Source organism: Pseudophryne corroboree, chromosome 6, assembly GCF_028390025.1.
Source record: "Pseudophryne corroboree isolate aPseCor3 chromosome 6, aPseCor3.hap2, whole genome shotgun sequence".
NCBI lineage: Eukaryota > Metazoa > Chordata > Amphibia > Anura > Myobatrachidae > Pseudophryne > Pseudophryne corroboree.
The window spans coordinates 355,194,645-355,209,390 of NC_086449.1; the positions used below are offsets into that span (position 1 = coordinate 355,194,645).

Consider the following 14,746-nt stretch of genomic DNA (forward strand, 5'->3'; position numbering starts at 1 on the left):
TGGGTATCCTATCAGCTCTATGTGAAAAGGTCATTGTCTGGTTATTCCACGTCACTTCCCAATTTCCTGGTTTTCGGTAATTGGAAATATTAAAGCACAGTAAGGACCTGTCTACATGATACTGGTGGAGCTTCAAACTAGGGGGCCCAGAGATATTGAATTTCTTGTCCACTGGTCTCCCACCCCGTAATTCGAGTACCTCATCTATTGCTAACGGGTATGGTACTAATCCTGACTTACTCTGACCTTGAGGTACCTGTGAGCACACCCAGAATTCTGTCTGGTTTAAGACCTTACCCACTAGTGAATGGTAATCACTCAATGGATGGCGGTCCATGTCGATATTAAGGTTGGACTGACATCTCTGAATGCACCCATCCTCAATTCTCACAATTCCTACAAATACAATATTTATCAGACAATAACCCTTCACAGTGCCTCCGAGCTCCATGACTACCAGAGCGCTTACTGATACCAGCCTTTACTCGACTGATGTGCTGCTCCTGAGATCCTACAAATTCGTACTCGCCATCAGAACCCATTCCAGATCCCTGCTCGACCTCTCTGGGACATTCACCAAAGCAAATTGTCCTGATCAAAAATAGAATTACTAGTAGAACCTGAAACGCAGTCTCTTGTGATAGATCCATTTCGTTAGGGGAAAGAAGGAAAATAAGAAGGAGAAAAGAAAGGAAAATGTAGGGGGTGAAAAAAGAAAATGGTGCGACAACCGTCCTAGATTTTGTTGCTCTCCGTGCTCAGGTGCCTTTCAACAGTCCTGCCTCTCAACTTTCCCGTCACAAACACTCCAGTGATACGAGGTTCTCTACACTCTGCTCTTTGTCACGAGTCTTCTCCGAGTCAGCGACCTTCTTGTAGTGGGACGAGTGAACCCAAATCTCTCTTTCGGCGACCTTTAGTGCTGGTTAACAAGACTTGGTATGGTCCTTCCCACCAGTCTATGAGGCAACCTGAGCGTAAGAAATTTCGAATAATCACATAATCCACAGGCTCAATGTCATGACAATTACTGTTCGGTAGGTCAGGAATCACCCGCTTTAGATTTCTTTGTTGATTTCTCAGCTGCTGGCTCATCCCAACCAAATATTTCACAGTCACTTCATTATTACATTTCAAATCATCCTGGGGGTCTATCATTACATGAGGTTGTCGACCAAAAAGAATTTCACAGGGTGATAAGTTAAGTGGAGACCTGGGAGTGGTTCTGATGCTGTACAACACTAGTGGCAAAGCTTCTGGCCACAACAATCCAGTTTCAGCCATTAATTTGCTCAGCTTGTTCCCATCAGTTTGCACATAACCTTAAAGACTTCACCTGTAAAATGGGTTCCCCTATCACTTTCAATCATTCTAGGGATACCATATCTACACACAAATTCCTGCACAATTTTCTTTGCAGTGAACATAGCAGTATTTGTGGCAGCAGGGAACGCTTCTACCCAATTGGAAAATACATCAATACAAACTAACACATATTTCAAATTCCTACAGGGTGGTAACTGTATGAAATCGATTTGTATTTCCTGAAAAGGTCCATCTGTCGGAAGGATATGGGATGGTTCTGTTGGTATTGTCTTACCAGTATTCTTCCTCAAGCAAGTAAAACATGTCATTGCTCTCTTACCTGCATGAGAAGTGAATCCTGGCGCACACCAGTAGGCTCTCACCAGCTTGCACATACCCTCTTTGCCTAGATGAGTCAGACCGTGTGCCGCCTCAGCTAGACTTGGAAGATATGCTCTGGGGGCTACTGGCTTACTGTGTCCACCTGGCCAAAGTCCTGAGGACTCCTGGCCATACCCCTTTGACCTCCAGACTGCCTTTTCCTGTAGGAAACACAAATTTTGAATTTTAATTTACTATCGTGTGTTATCAGTTGTGTGAAGTAAACCGTCTCTGGATGAGAGAAGAGGGGAAAAATAGTAAATACAAAAGGAAAATGTCAGGTTTGGAATTGTCAGGTTTGGCATTCACCAACAGGCTGTCACACCATCATGCATATCGGTGTCTGTACACAGTCTCCCTTCACCAGTATTCTCATTCTACATCCTTTGTGCCTGACCAGGCACACTGCATAAATACTGGTGTCCTTGTGCTGGTGAGATATACTGGATATTGGGCAGAACTCTGATGGACGGAGTAGGCATCTGACGTTTGAACTGTAATCGGGTCCATGTATTGTACCCTCCTGTTGGTGAACGTAAGAGATGAGGAGGAAACTTTGAAGAAAAATCACATAGAGGTTGTTAACAGATAAGTTTGTTGAGGCAAAGAGGATTTTATAAAATTTTACAACTGGATTGGGCACTATGGAGAATGACTTCTCTACTGTCTATACCCCTTAAAAAAAATTCTATGTGTCATATGTCAAAGTCGAAAAATATCGTTATTCACATTGCCATATACTAACCCCAATGCACACGCCCACTGCTCGTGCATGCAGTCTGCCGTGCGTGCACATGTCCGCAAATTGCCTACACTCGCTCCGGCGATTACGCGCGTGACATGCGTATTTACAGTAGAGTTTATGGGCTTGTAGCGGGCGACTCGTTTATAGTATAATTAACCCACATAGCGTGTTTTATAGATAATATTCCCCTTAACAATGTCAGTAAGTTTGTTTAGTTTAAACGGTTTCAGGGACTTGGGAATTCCTCTTTTCATGATACAAAGGGTCTGACAAAGGTTGAACAGCGGTGTCTGGTACCTAACTGAAGAGTATTTTATTAGAAACATTCCGGTGTTGGTTAGGAAGAGATCGGTCGCTCCAGCGCATAGTTATATGTAAAAGTAGTTTATGGACATTTACAGTATTTGCAGTTCATTACACATGCAGGGGGAATCCAGAGGATGCCTCCCACCTGAACAGTTGGAGAGAGACACATCCCCCCGTACGAACCCACCTATGACCTTTTGTTATAGTGCAAAGAGACATTCCTGTGTCCAATGAACAATGAGATGGTAGGGACCATCGTATTGTGAATGTAGGCTGTAAATATAAGGCAGGCAGCCTGGGCCAGCTCACTCACTTCTCTCTACAAAGGTTTTCATCATTGATTAACTTGGAGCTGGTTTCCAGATTGCGCCTGCGATTCTTTCCCACGTGTGTAAGTTTTTCTCTGTGGCCATTTCGTTACTCTGTATGTATGCAATTGTTTTTGTGTAGCTAACTTATAAGTGTTTGCCATTTATCCTCTTTCTGTTTATTTGTATTTGCAATCGTTTACTAATGTTTGTATTTCTGCTTCGTTATTCTGTTTAGGTATTAATGTTAGTTTTGTAGTGTATAAGCTGTAACCGTTTTCCCCTTTTTACATACTAAAATCATCCAGATAAAGGTTTTCGAACCTTACAATGTATTGTGTGTTTATCATTACATTGCTAAGGGTATCCTGAGCGTCTCAATCGCTCAAGCAGCTTTTTTATTAACAAGCGTTATATCATTACAGTATTTCAGTATTAAGGTTCACAGTATAAGTATATCCTTTCAGTGTGTTGCTAACAAGGTTTACTGAGTGTCATCCCGTGAGCGTCTGCCCCGCTCGTGTTCCTTTCGTGGGCACAGCGTCCGCTACGCTAATAGGGTAGCATTACGATAGTCGGCCGCCTATAGCATGCTCGATACCAAGCGTAAAGTTGTGAGTGAACGTGCCGCTCGTGCGTCTCGACCACGGCCTAGCGTCTGATACGCTAAGTGCGTATCATTACGGCACCTCGTACGCCAATTGCGTACTGAGACTCTTACCAATATATTGTGAATGTTATAAGATAAAGAATAGGCTTTATCACATATCTCTACTGGGACTATCCCAGCCATCAATCCAGTGTCCTGTCCATCCTAAGTTCATAGGGAACCCGGTATCTGTGAGATAATTTCCTCTACCTGTGATGGACATGCATCTAGAACAGTGAAATGCAACATTAGTCTTCGTGGGTATCCAACATACTTTGTGCTTCCTGGGCGGGAGCACGCTATATGTATACCATATCTAACAAAACTCCTGTCAAGTTAATCAGGGGCCATTTCTGCTAGAGAAAGAAAGTTTCGAGGCCTCCTCTTAACCCCAGCAAGTTCTGTCAAAGGGTAAAATTGTATTTATTCCGTTCTTCCCATTAACCGAATCTGTGTTTTCTATATGGCTCGTGATTCCTTACTATATGTCCCTTGATCCCGTCTATGTGTTTAATAATGTGGCTTGTTTTCTCTGTCTAGGGGTCTATATTTACTATGTGTCCTACTACTCCTACAATTTCTAGCAAAATGTCCTTTCTTTTTACAAATGTAACATATTCTCGGTCTTTTCCAACTACCAGGGTTTTGGAGTTTAGGCTGATAAGGCTTTGCTGCAAGAGCCTGTAGACTTATTGTCATCAGTTTCTCCTCCTGTTGTTTTCTGCGCCTAGCAATATTCTTGTGGTGTTCAATAGCACACCCTCTAAGACAAGCTACTGTGGACCTTCTCTAATTAGGCAAAGATGTTTGTACCCTGTCTCTTACTGCCTTATTGAGCCCGTCCATTAGCACAGAGACAGCCACCTCCCTGTAATTCGCATTGTTCCCTGTATCTGATATCCCAACGTATCTATCCATTATTTGCAGAGCCCAATGAAAATATTCAGATGCCATTTAATTTTCCCTCTGATTTATGGAGAAAAATTTTCTCCACTTAACTGTAGTGGGGAAATACAACTCTAGTTGCCTGTTTATTCGTTCCACATTCTCCTGATTGTTTCAGTCAGTCATAGGACTATCCAACTCTAATCTACAATCAGTTATAACATTTTGGGTGTCAATATTAGGGGGTAGGCACGCTTTCAAAAATATCCGCCAATCTTTGTTTGCTGGTTCATGAGCATTACCCAGATCTCTGATAAACTTTTGACATCTGGCTAAATGCTTCCAGGGATCGAGGAATTCTGAAATGATTGACCGCAGCTCAGCTCTGGACCACGGGCAATACATTGCATTATTCCTGGTGAGGATTACTCCCTGACTATCGGTTCCCCCATTGGAAGTTACTATTTCCAAGACAGGATGTAATCCTACCATTCCATTCCTAATCTGTTTGCTGTAAGGTGTTGTTGTCTCTGTGCAATGACCCGTCTCACACTTACCGGTAGCTGTGACCTCACCAGTTCTTTCAGTGGGGAATACTGTTACTGCTCTAACTGGATGGCTAGGCCCCACCTGAGTTTCCTGCAAGGCGACTGCCTGAATGAGAGCTGCGATTTGGCTGGGTCCTTCATATTCCTGTGACCTATAACCTTGAAAAGACTTCAAAACAGGATACATCTTGCAAAAATTAGGGTTAATACATTTCTCTTGCATTATACTATCATTCATAGATATACCATTGACTGTAGCCATCTCCTCCCTCTCGACCTGTGTCGTTAATGGTGTGTTTGTGTCCTCATTCCTGCTAGGTTTGGAACCAGCTTTGCGAATATGTTCCCTTTGCATCTCCCCCTCTTGTTGCAATAGTTTTAAACAATCGTTATGTCTAATCCTTTGTTTTCTGGATTTAAGCAAACATATTTTACTGCCTACATTCTGCAGTACCTCTGGTTCAAAGCTGCATACCCTGGGGAATGATACCCTATCGTTGTCAGTCATACATACCCATTCGTCACAGTAAACTTCAGCGTGTGGACCATATTTTCCACACATAATAAACCTTGCTGACCATCTCGACCGCAATTCCGACCTTCTCGATCCTAACTCTTCTGCCTGAACCCTGGCTACCATACATCCCTTAGTTGAGCAACTGGCTCCCATAATTTGTGGGTCTTGCCTTCTCGGCTATTCCCACAAATACCAAAATACTCAATATAAGGCGATGGTGAAAGTTCTCAGAGCGCTTCCACCCACTCTCGCCCACGTTGGCCGGTACTACCATACACTGTCGATAGCGAAGGCGATGTACCCAACTTAGGGCCCCTAATTGACCTATATTTACTGGAAGGTTTTAGGAGTAACTTACCCTTTCCAGTAAATATCTGTCGTTGGAGATTTTCCTGAGAGAGACCAGCAAAAACTCCCTATGCACTTTATACACAAATCACACTTGCGTATGCTCTACATGGCGCTAATGATACCGCGATTTTACGCAAAAGCTCGTAAAAAGGGTATCAAGTTGCACTATATATCGCACTCACAAATGCGCGGTCCAATCGCACAGCGTATAGGTACTTGTTACCTATCCGCCCTACGACCACTGGAATCAAATCACAAGCTGCAAAACCTCAGCCGGAGCGTATCAAAAAACTATATGGGTCACAAAGTTCACAATTTCCTACCAAGCTCCTGTGTAAGTCTCCTCATGACTTACGTATTCCAATCTATACTAACATGAGTCAGCCGCCTCACGCCGCCAAGCCTCCACTCACTTAATGTACCACACAACGGGATCACGACTTCCCGGGGTTCAATACGTTCACTCTTACTTTCACTCACTTAAATATGATTTGTTTTTCGGTACAGAAAAATTTTCACGCGTTCTGATTGGCAGCTTTACCCCCAGAGGCAATACAGTTTAAACAAAAGTTTTATACTAATCTGCTTTAGAAACCGGATAGTTATGTGCTATTGTAGCATGGCTACTGTCCCACCTTTTAACTGAACGAAACTATCGTGTAATTTGTACTTATCGTCCACACTCTTACGCACTTTGTGTAAACACCCAACCGTGCGTGTCTTTTACGCTGCGTGCTCAGTCCTGTACTTTGTCCGAGACACGTGTACTAAACCATGCGTCCGCAATAAAACAAATCACACAACTCTATAAATGTGAGCAATACTAACCATAATCGCTCACAAGCACAACCGCTTGTTCTGTGTAACCTTTAACGACAGGGCCAGACCTGCGTGTTGTGTTTTATATTTACTTCCTTAAACACTGTTATTTAAATTTTAACTATATAGCAACAAATGTATCCGATTTCACACAGATCTAAATGAATCTAGCAATCTGAATCTTGCTGCAACAATGTGAGAGGGTATGCAAAGTATCGGTGCCCTTTGTGTACGCTTTTGGCACCAACATTTTTTTCACAGATTTTAAATAGCTTTTTTCCTGTTTTACGGGTTCTATCAGCACCTCTGCAGACCAGACAGAGCAGACTCAATCTAACGGCACACAAATAGGGTTTTCAGCACATCCATCGACCAGGAAAAGGTTACCTAGGATAACTTTCCGCCCTTTGCTGATAGATTAAGTCTGCTATGACCTGTTAGGCTGTGAGCATGTGAAAACCGGACGATGACTTCAATTGTAAACGCTGGTTTACTTACAGGACTAAAAGCTACGCTATACGCAACCTACGTACTAATTACACCATTAGCGTACAGAGCCCCGTACCGTGTACGTACTTTACGTACAAATGCCGCACTGGCTGTACAAAGTACACTCAGTGCGTAAACACCCAAAGATACTCCGTGAGTCCTTAACAGCTACACATGTGATTGTAATACACTTATAACCTTAGCAAGGAAATGGAACACGACACCAATTGTAAATCAAAACTAGGTTGGGGTCTAACCCACCAACGGTTCTCCCATGTGTCACTCCTGCTCATTAGCTTGGTTTGATTGTCTATCTATATAGCACATAAACAGAAGTTCAGTTGATATTACCAGACTTAACAGCCTAGCTCCAGTGTTACTTTAATGAGTGATAATATCAGTGGGATTCACCATCACACAGTCTGTAACAGGAGGAGACGTATTCATTTAGCATATTTACATATAGATAAGAAAATGTTTGTATAGTATATCATATTGCTGTGTTCCTCATTCATCAAAGAAAATGTATTTACCACCAAATGGTAAGGCATGTGTAAATAAAATATCATTATTTTATTGTAAGAGTTCAGAGTCAGGTTTTTTTTTTATCTGTGTTTTATTTATTTATTTTTTATTACACAATACAAGATCAAAGTTATCAGTATTTTCAGTATATCATTTTCTCTATATTATGCTCTTTTTTATTTAGACTGTAATATTTTTAACAACAGCAGACTGGAAAGGACAGACATAACAGGCAAACAGTAGTTAATTAGTATTCTGATAAAATAGAAATACATATGAAATATAGGCGGTGTGTGAATTAATTTCCAAACATATCCCTATGTTCTCCCCTACCCCTACAACAGCACATTCCGAGTTGATCGTAGCTGTGCTAAATGTAGCACAGCTATGATCAGGCACTCAGACATGCGGGGGGATGCACAGCACAGGGCCAGAGTGCCCCCCCCCCCGCGCAGAAATGCAAAAGCATCACACAGCAGCAATGCTTTTGCATCTCTGGAGTTACTCCCGGCCAGTGCAGCTCCTGCGGCTGGCCGGGAGAACCTCCTCGCTGCCCCAGGTCGCAGTGGCTGCGTGTGATGTCTCGCAGCCGCCACAGCCTGCCCCCCAATGGTCTGGCCAAGTCTGCATTGACCGGACTGCGCCCCGTAAATGGCGGCTTAACGCCGCCGTCCATCCCCCTCCCGCTCAGCAACTGCCTCTGCCTCAGAGGCAATTCCTAGGCAATGACGGCTGGCATGCACCTGGGCACTGCGGCACCGGCGCATGAGCAGTTCCGACCCGATCGCTGCACTGCAATAAACTGCAGCAAGCGATCGGGTCGGAATGACCCCCATTGTAAGCTGCTGTATCTTGTAGTCTTATCAGCATGAAGTTAAATATGGCTATGTAACATTAAGATTGTGTCTACTTCTGCAGCATCCACTGCAGCACTTTGTTTTCCTTTTGTTACTTGTCCAAATAAGAAAACAGTTCATTTGTATTGTTCTGCTTTCATTAGTGGATGTCTGAATGGCAGTGCCGTAACTAGGCATTTCAGCACTGTGTGCAAGAAATGACATTGGCACTCCCTGCCCCTATGCAAGATAGGGGCAGTGTGCGCCGCAGGCACAGAACAGGCGGCTTGTAATGAGTCAATTTGACTCATTATAAGCCACTGGCCTGTGACGTGCGGTGGGGTGAGGCACTTACTTACGTTTGTCCCAGAGTTTTGACTGAATAAAGTATATGATAAATACAAAGAATATGTTTGAAATATCTTCTTTGCATTATTCTAATAATTTTTATAGCCAAATCTCTGGAGTAAAAAGTCTATGGCAGTGCCTCACCTGCTTATCTTCTCCGCACATCTCTGATCAAAGCGCACCAAATTTTCAGGGGTTTATACTCCTGCACCTGTGTATAATGCCCAGATATACCCTTTGGCTCATATATTGTGTGTAAATCTGGCTCTGGGGCCAGCTAGTGCCTCCTTAGCCATTTAGCTCACCGCCCTCAGGGCAACTGCGCTGTGTGCCAGGCACACCTGGCACACAGGTAGTTATGGCACTGCTGAATGGTAAAAGAAGCCCCAAATGTTTCCTTATAGTACTTGTTTCAGCAATTATAGATAATGCATGGCATATAGTAGCTACAAGGAAGAAAAAGACTATCAATTTCATAAAATGAGGTATTCCTAGGTGTGTAAGTGTGCTACTACCAGTAGCAACTCTTGCCACGGGCAAGCAGGCTTTTTGCCTGGGGCGCCGCTGCCATGGCAAGAGCCGCTACTGGTGCCATGCGGTGTGCCTGACATTATCGCGCACTGCACGGCATTGTGGGAGCGGCCGCAGATGCTAGAGGTCATAGTTGACCTCTAGTGTCTGTGCAGTGTATGGCGCTATGGGAGAGACGTCATGACGTCTCTCCCATTGATTCGAGGAGCAGCGGCCGGAGATGAAGGACAGCAGCAGAGGTCGGGAAACAGGAGTAGAGCTGTTGAGTATTTTTTTTTGTTAGCACCGCTACAAGGGGGAACATCTACTAAGGCCAAAACTACTGGGGGCACAGCTACTGGGGGCACAACTACTGAAGGGCACAACTGCTGAGGACACAGCTACTGGGGGCAAAACTACAGGGGACACAACTACTGAGGGCACAGCTACAGGGGGCAAAACTACTGGGGACACAGCTACTGAGGGCAAAACTACAGGGGGCACAACTACTGATCGTACAGCTACAGGGAGCAAAACTACTGAGGGCAAATCAACTGTGGCCACATCCCTTCCCTATAACCTATGAAGCCACACCCCTATTTTTTGCCGCACGCCTATGGTGCGCACTAACCCTGTTTTGTCTATTGGGGGAGGCGCCAATGGAAACTTTCGCCCTGGGCACCACAAGGTCTTGAACCGGCACTGACTACTACCTCATGACAAAGTCATCATAAAAAAAAATCCCTAAGGACTTCTGTTATTATTATTGGGATGACCATAGTTTGAAAATGTAGTCATTTAAGCCTCTGCTTAAACTGGTACAGGGCCATTGCCCAGTATGCTGCCGCCTAGAGCACGGATGCAGTCACACCGCCAGTGTTAGTAGTGTGCTATGCAGTCCTGACAACTCCCACTGGCCAACCCATGGAGGTGTGATCTTTTACATCAGTCTTCCACACTTATGTGGCACTCCACCATGTTTTTCCTCTTCCTGTCTACAGCATGGACCGGGTATGCCCCTGAGTATCTACCAGGTTGAGGAGCCCCATAAGACTCAATATTACACTGTGCCTCCATCACTTATACATATTAATTAAACCCTGCTGCCACAACTGTGCCAGAGAGTAATGAATACAACTGTGTACAGTGGTTCAAGTAGAAAAAATGTTTTACAGGTGCGCATCCCAAAAAAAGATGGATGTGGCCACATGCCACATGGGGCGTGGCCAATAAAAATGGGGACGTAATACACATATGGGGGGGGGGCAGATACACATATGACCCCAATAGTGCCAGCTACACATTATCCCACAGTGCCAGATATACATTGCCCCACAGTGCCACATATACATTGCCCCACAGTGCCAGATACACATTGCACCACAGTGCCAGATACACAAATACCCCCACTTTGTCAGATATATTTGCCCCCAGTGCCAGATACAGAAATGTCCCCACTGTGCCAGATATGCCCCAGTGCCAGATACATATATGCCCCCAGCAGTGGCGTCACAAGGCGGGTGCGTGGGGTGCGGCCCGTACCCGGGTGTGACACCTGGAGGGGGTGACACCAAATGTCAGCTCCTCCGCAGTGACAGGAGCCAGGTGCTGCAGTGTGAAATTCCGCTACAGCACCCGGCTCCTGTCACAGAAGAGGAGCCGACAGCACACTGAGGCCGTCTCTGGGGGAAGCCCAGCATCTCCGGAGATGCTGGGCACGCCCCCAGAGTGACGATACCAGTATCCCCGCAAAGCCACGCCCCCTAGCTGTAAGACCACGGCAGTACATCAGGGGTGCGCACCGGGTGTCACCACACCTGGTGACGCCTCTGGCCCCCAGTGCCAGATACATATATGCCCCCAATGCCAGATACAGAAATGCCCCCAGTGTCAGATACACATGTCCCCACAATGCCAGATATGCCCCAAGTGCCAGATACAGAAAAGCCCCCAGTGCTAGATACACATGTCCCCCCAGGGCCAGATATGCCCCCAGTGCCAGATACAGAAATGCCCCCAAAGTTCCAGATACAGAGATGCCCCCATTGCCAGATACAGAGATGCCCCCAGTGCCAGATACAGAGATACCCCCAGTGCCAGATACAGAAATGCCTCCAGTGCCAGATACACATGCCCCACAGTGCCAGATATGCCCCCAGCGCCAGATACAGAAATGCCCCCACAGTGCCAGATATGCCCCCAGTGCCAGGTACACATGTCCCCCCCCCCCCCCCCCGCTGCTTACCATGCTGCTGCTGGCCTTTGTATGAGAGGAGGAGAGCACAGCATGCGCCTCTCCTGCTCCTCAGTCCATGGCGGCAGTGCGGGTGTCACTCTACCTTCATTTAGGTGGCGAGCCATGAGCCAATCAAAGCTTGCGGTCCGGCAGCCAATCAGGAGCCTTGGCTGCCGGTCCACGAGCTCTGATTTGCTCACGGGCCAGCGCCGAATTGAAGGTAGACACTGAGGGGCAGGAGAGGCACACGCTGCGCTCTCCTCCCCTCATACAGCAGCGGTGAGCAGCAGCAGAGGGAGGAAGCGGCAGTGGGTACAGCGTACCCACGGCTAAATTCTTAAGGGTACCTACCCGTTCTTGCACTGCTGCCTGTGCACCTGCTAGGTGACCTGGAAAATGTGACCCCAAGAGTGGCAACTGAGCTAGCAGGACCATATTAAAGGCTTTTATTGGACTTAAGTATTGAAGACTCTTAAAAAGTGTCAAATGGTTGACTTTTACATTTTTTGTTTTTAATGTGAAAACATTATAACCAGCGAGTGGTTTATTTTTTACAGTTTTTTGGGGAGCTAAAAATTCTCTTTAAACATAGGTTCTCAAACTCAAAGTCTTCAGGACCCCAAACAGTTCATGGTTTCCTGGTTTACTTTTATCACAGAATCGCAAGTAAAATAATTAGCTTCAGCTGTGGATTTTTTAAAATGTGTCAGTAATGACCACACCTGTGCCCCTGATAGGTGACTTGAAAAACTGTTTGGGGTCCTGAGGACCAAGTTTGAGAACAAATGCTCTATAATGATTTTCCAGTGTTTTTATAAAAGTTTGAAAACCCCCTGTCCAATTAATACAAAATCTCAACTTATATCATTTACCCACTGTTGAGCTCTTTAGATAAATACACCTGGAAAATTACATGTCATTATTGGTCAAATTAACTTTTATTATTTATGCATTCTTTTTAATTTTGAGGCGTGTACCAGAGGTTTTACACTGTGTCCCAACATTTTTGCCTTAAAATATAAATGTTCCCTACCTTTTAACTTGCTCAGGGGGGTGCGTACAAAAAAAGTTCAATTTGCAGGTAGAATGGATTGTGAGTTTGGAGTTGCAATTGTAGTATTAATTTGCACAAGCGAATTTGCACATAATTGGATCGACCCAAGGATGGCTAAACATAAATGTCCAGAAAACAACAGCTGTAGTCAAGATTCTTTCTAGTTGTTATAAGATCTAGATCTGTTGACAGGAGATGCATTCAGCATCCCAACTGTCGGGATCCTGACGGTCATGTGACTGACGCCTGAATCCAAACACCACTCAGGAGATCACTGACAGTCGACATCCTGCAGGTGAGTATCGGGATTAGGGTTAGGGCCCGGGAGGGGAAGATTTAGGGCTAGGCACTAAGGAAGGTTAGGGTTAGGCACTAGGGGGGATGGTTAGTCTTAGCCATAGCCACCACCGCCGGAGAGTTAGCTCAAGCCGCCACCTCCCAAGGGTTAGGGTAGGGGAATGGTGTGACTGGGGTAGAAATACTTACCCCCCTGATGTCAGGATCTTCAATGTCGGGATGCTGCCAGGATTAAGTGTGTATTCCGTTGACAGAGTGTGTGTTAATTAATGTTTCATTTATTGGGGCTTTTTCAATTCTCTTCCGGGGGTATCCAATTAGCTGTGATATTGCATTTTTGAGATAAATGATCACAAATTAGATAATTCGGTATCCTATTAGCGGTGATAAGTTATCTGCAATAAGTCTCCATAGGGGTTATCGTGGATTTATATTGATCATCTTTGAGCAGGTGATGAGTAGTGAAAAATCTCTATTTTAAGGTAAAAATTTGGGGATTTGGTTTAAAACCACTGGGACACTGCCCTGAATGACAAATTAGGCACTTAGATGTTTTCAAGTGGCCAATAATGACATGTGATTTTTGGTGTTAAAAATGCAAAGTGATGAAAAATTGGGTACAAGGTATGGGACAGGTATCGAGTATCCCATATCCAAATATTCCGAAATGAGGAATTTTTTGAGTGAGAGTGAGATAGTGAAACATTTGTTTTCTGATGGCTCAATGTACACAAACTTTGTTTAATACATTAAAAAAAATATTGTATTTAACGACCTTCAGGTTGTGTGTATAAGGTGTATATAAAACATAAATGAATTGTGTGAATGTACTCACACTTTGTTTAATGCACAAAGTTATAAAAAATATTGGCTAAGATGACCTTCAGGCTGTGTGTATAAGGTGTATATGAAACATAAATGCATTCTGTGCTTAGACTTGGGTCCCATCGCAATGATATCTCATTATGGTATGCAATTATTCCAAAATAAGGAAAAATCGGATATACAAAATACTTCTGGTCCCAAGCATTTTGGATAAGGGATACTCAACCTGTATTGGGGCGATTTATGAGTGGGACAAGTGTTTTTATGCTTGCAAGTAAGAGTAATTGGTCTGTTTCCACTTATTTAAAAAGTCTCCTAAAATGACCCAAATATATATACTTATACCCATGTTTATGTACCCCACTTATTTTGCTGGGGGAAAAAATGAATATACAGTAACAGCCGTCTGTCCCAATTTAATTACACAAAATAGTTTTATTATGCCTAGACTCTAGAATGTTTTCCTATATTAGTTTGGCTCTTTGGGGGGTACAGGCAGATTTCTAACATTTTCTCCTATACTTATCTTAGCTTTTGTTGGCTACAATTATCGTGCAAATCCCATTATCACCATTTTGGAATAGGATAGGTGCAATAAACGGGAGCACGTAGGCTGCGATAAGGCGATTTATTGGGAGAAAGGTGCAATAACATTAGCCGCGATTGCGATCGCGTTATCGTGGCTAATTGGATACCCCTCTTAGTGTTGGATATAGAGACTAGTTAGTGTCTTTGCATAGGTTCTAACTGCTCACTTATGTGTAATGATATGTTGTAATTGTAACAATTTCTACCTTCAATGTTGCTTTTAT

At 44.2% G+C, this 14,746-nt stretch overlaps 1 protein-coding gene across 1 annotated transcript in view; it reads left to right on the plus strand.

Moving 5' to 3' along the window:
• Window positions 1-3,059: 3,059 nt before the first annotated feature.
• LOC134932299 (very-long-chain 3-oxoacyl-CoA reductase-like) overlaps window positions 3,060-14,746 on the plus strand; it is a 163,940-nt gene continuing 152,253 nt past the window's right edge. Inside the window, exon 1 of the mRNA XM_063926607.1 lies at window positions 3,060-3,128. The gene's annotated coding sequence lies outside the window, so the exon portion shown is untranslated. The remainder of the gene's footprint in view (window positions 3,129-14,746) is intronic.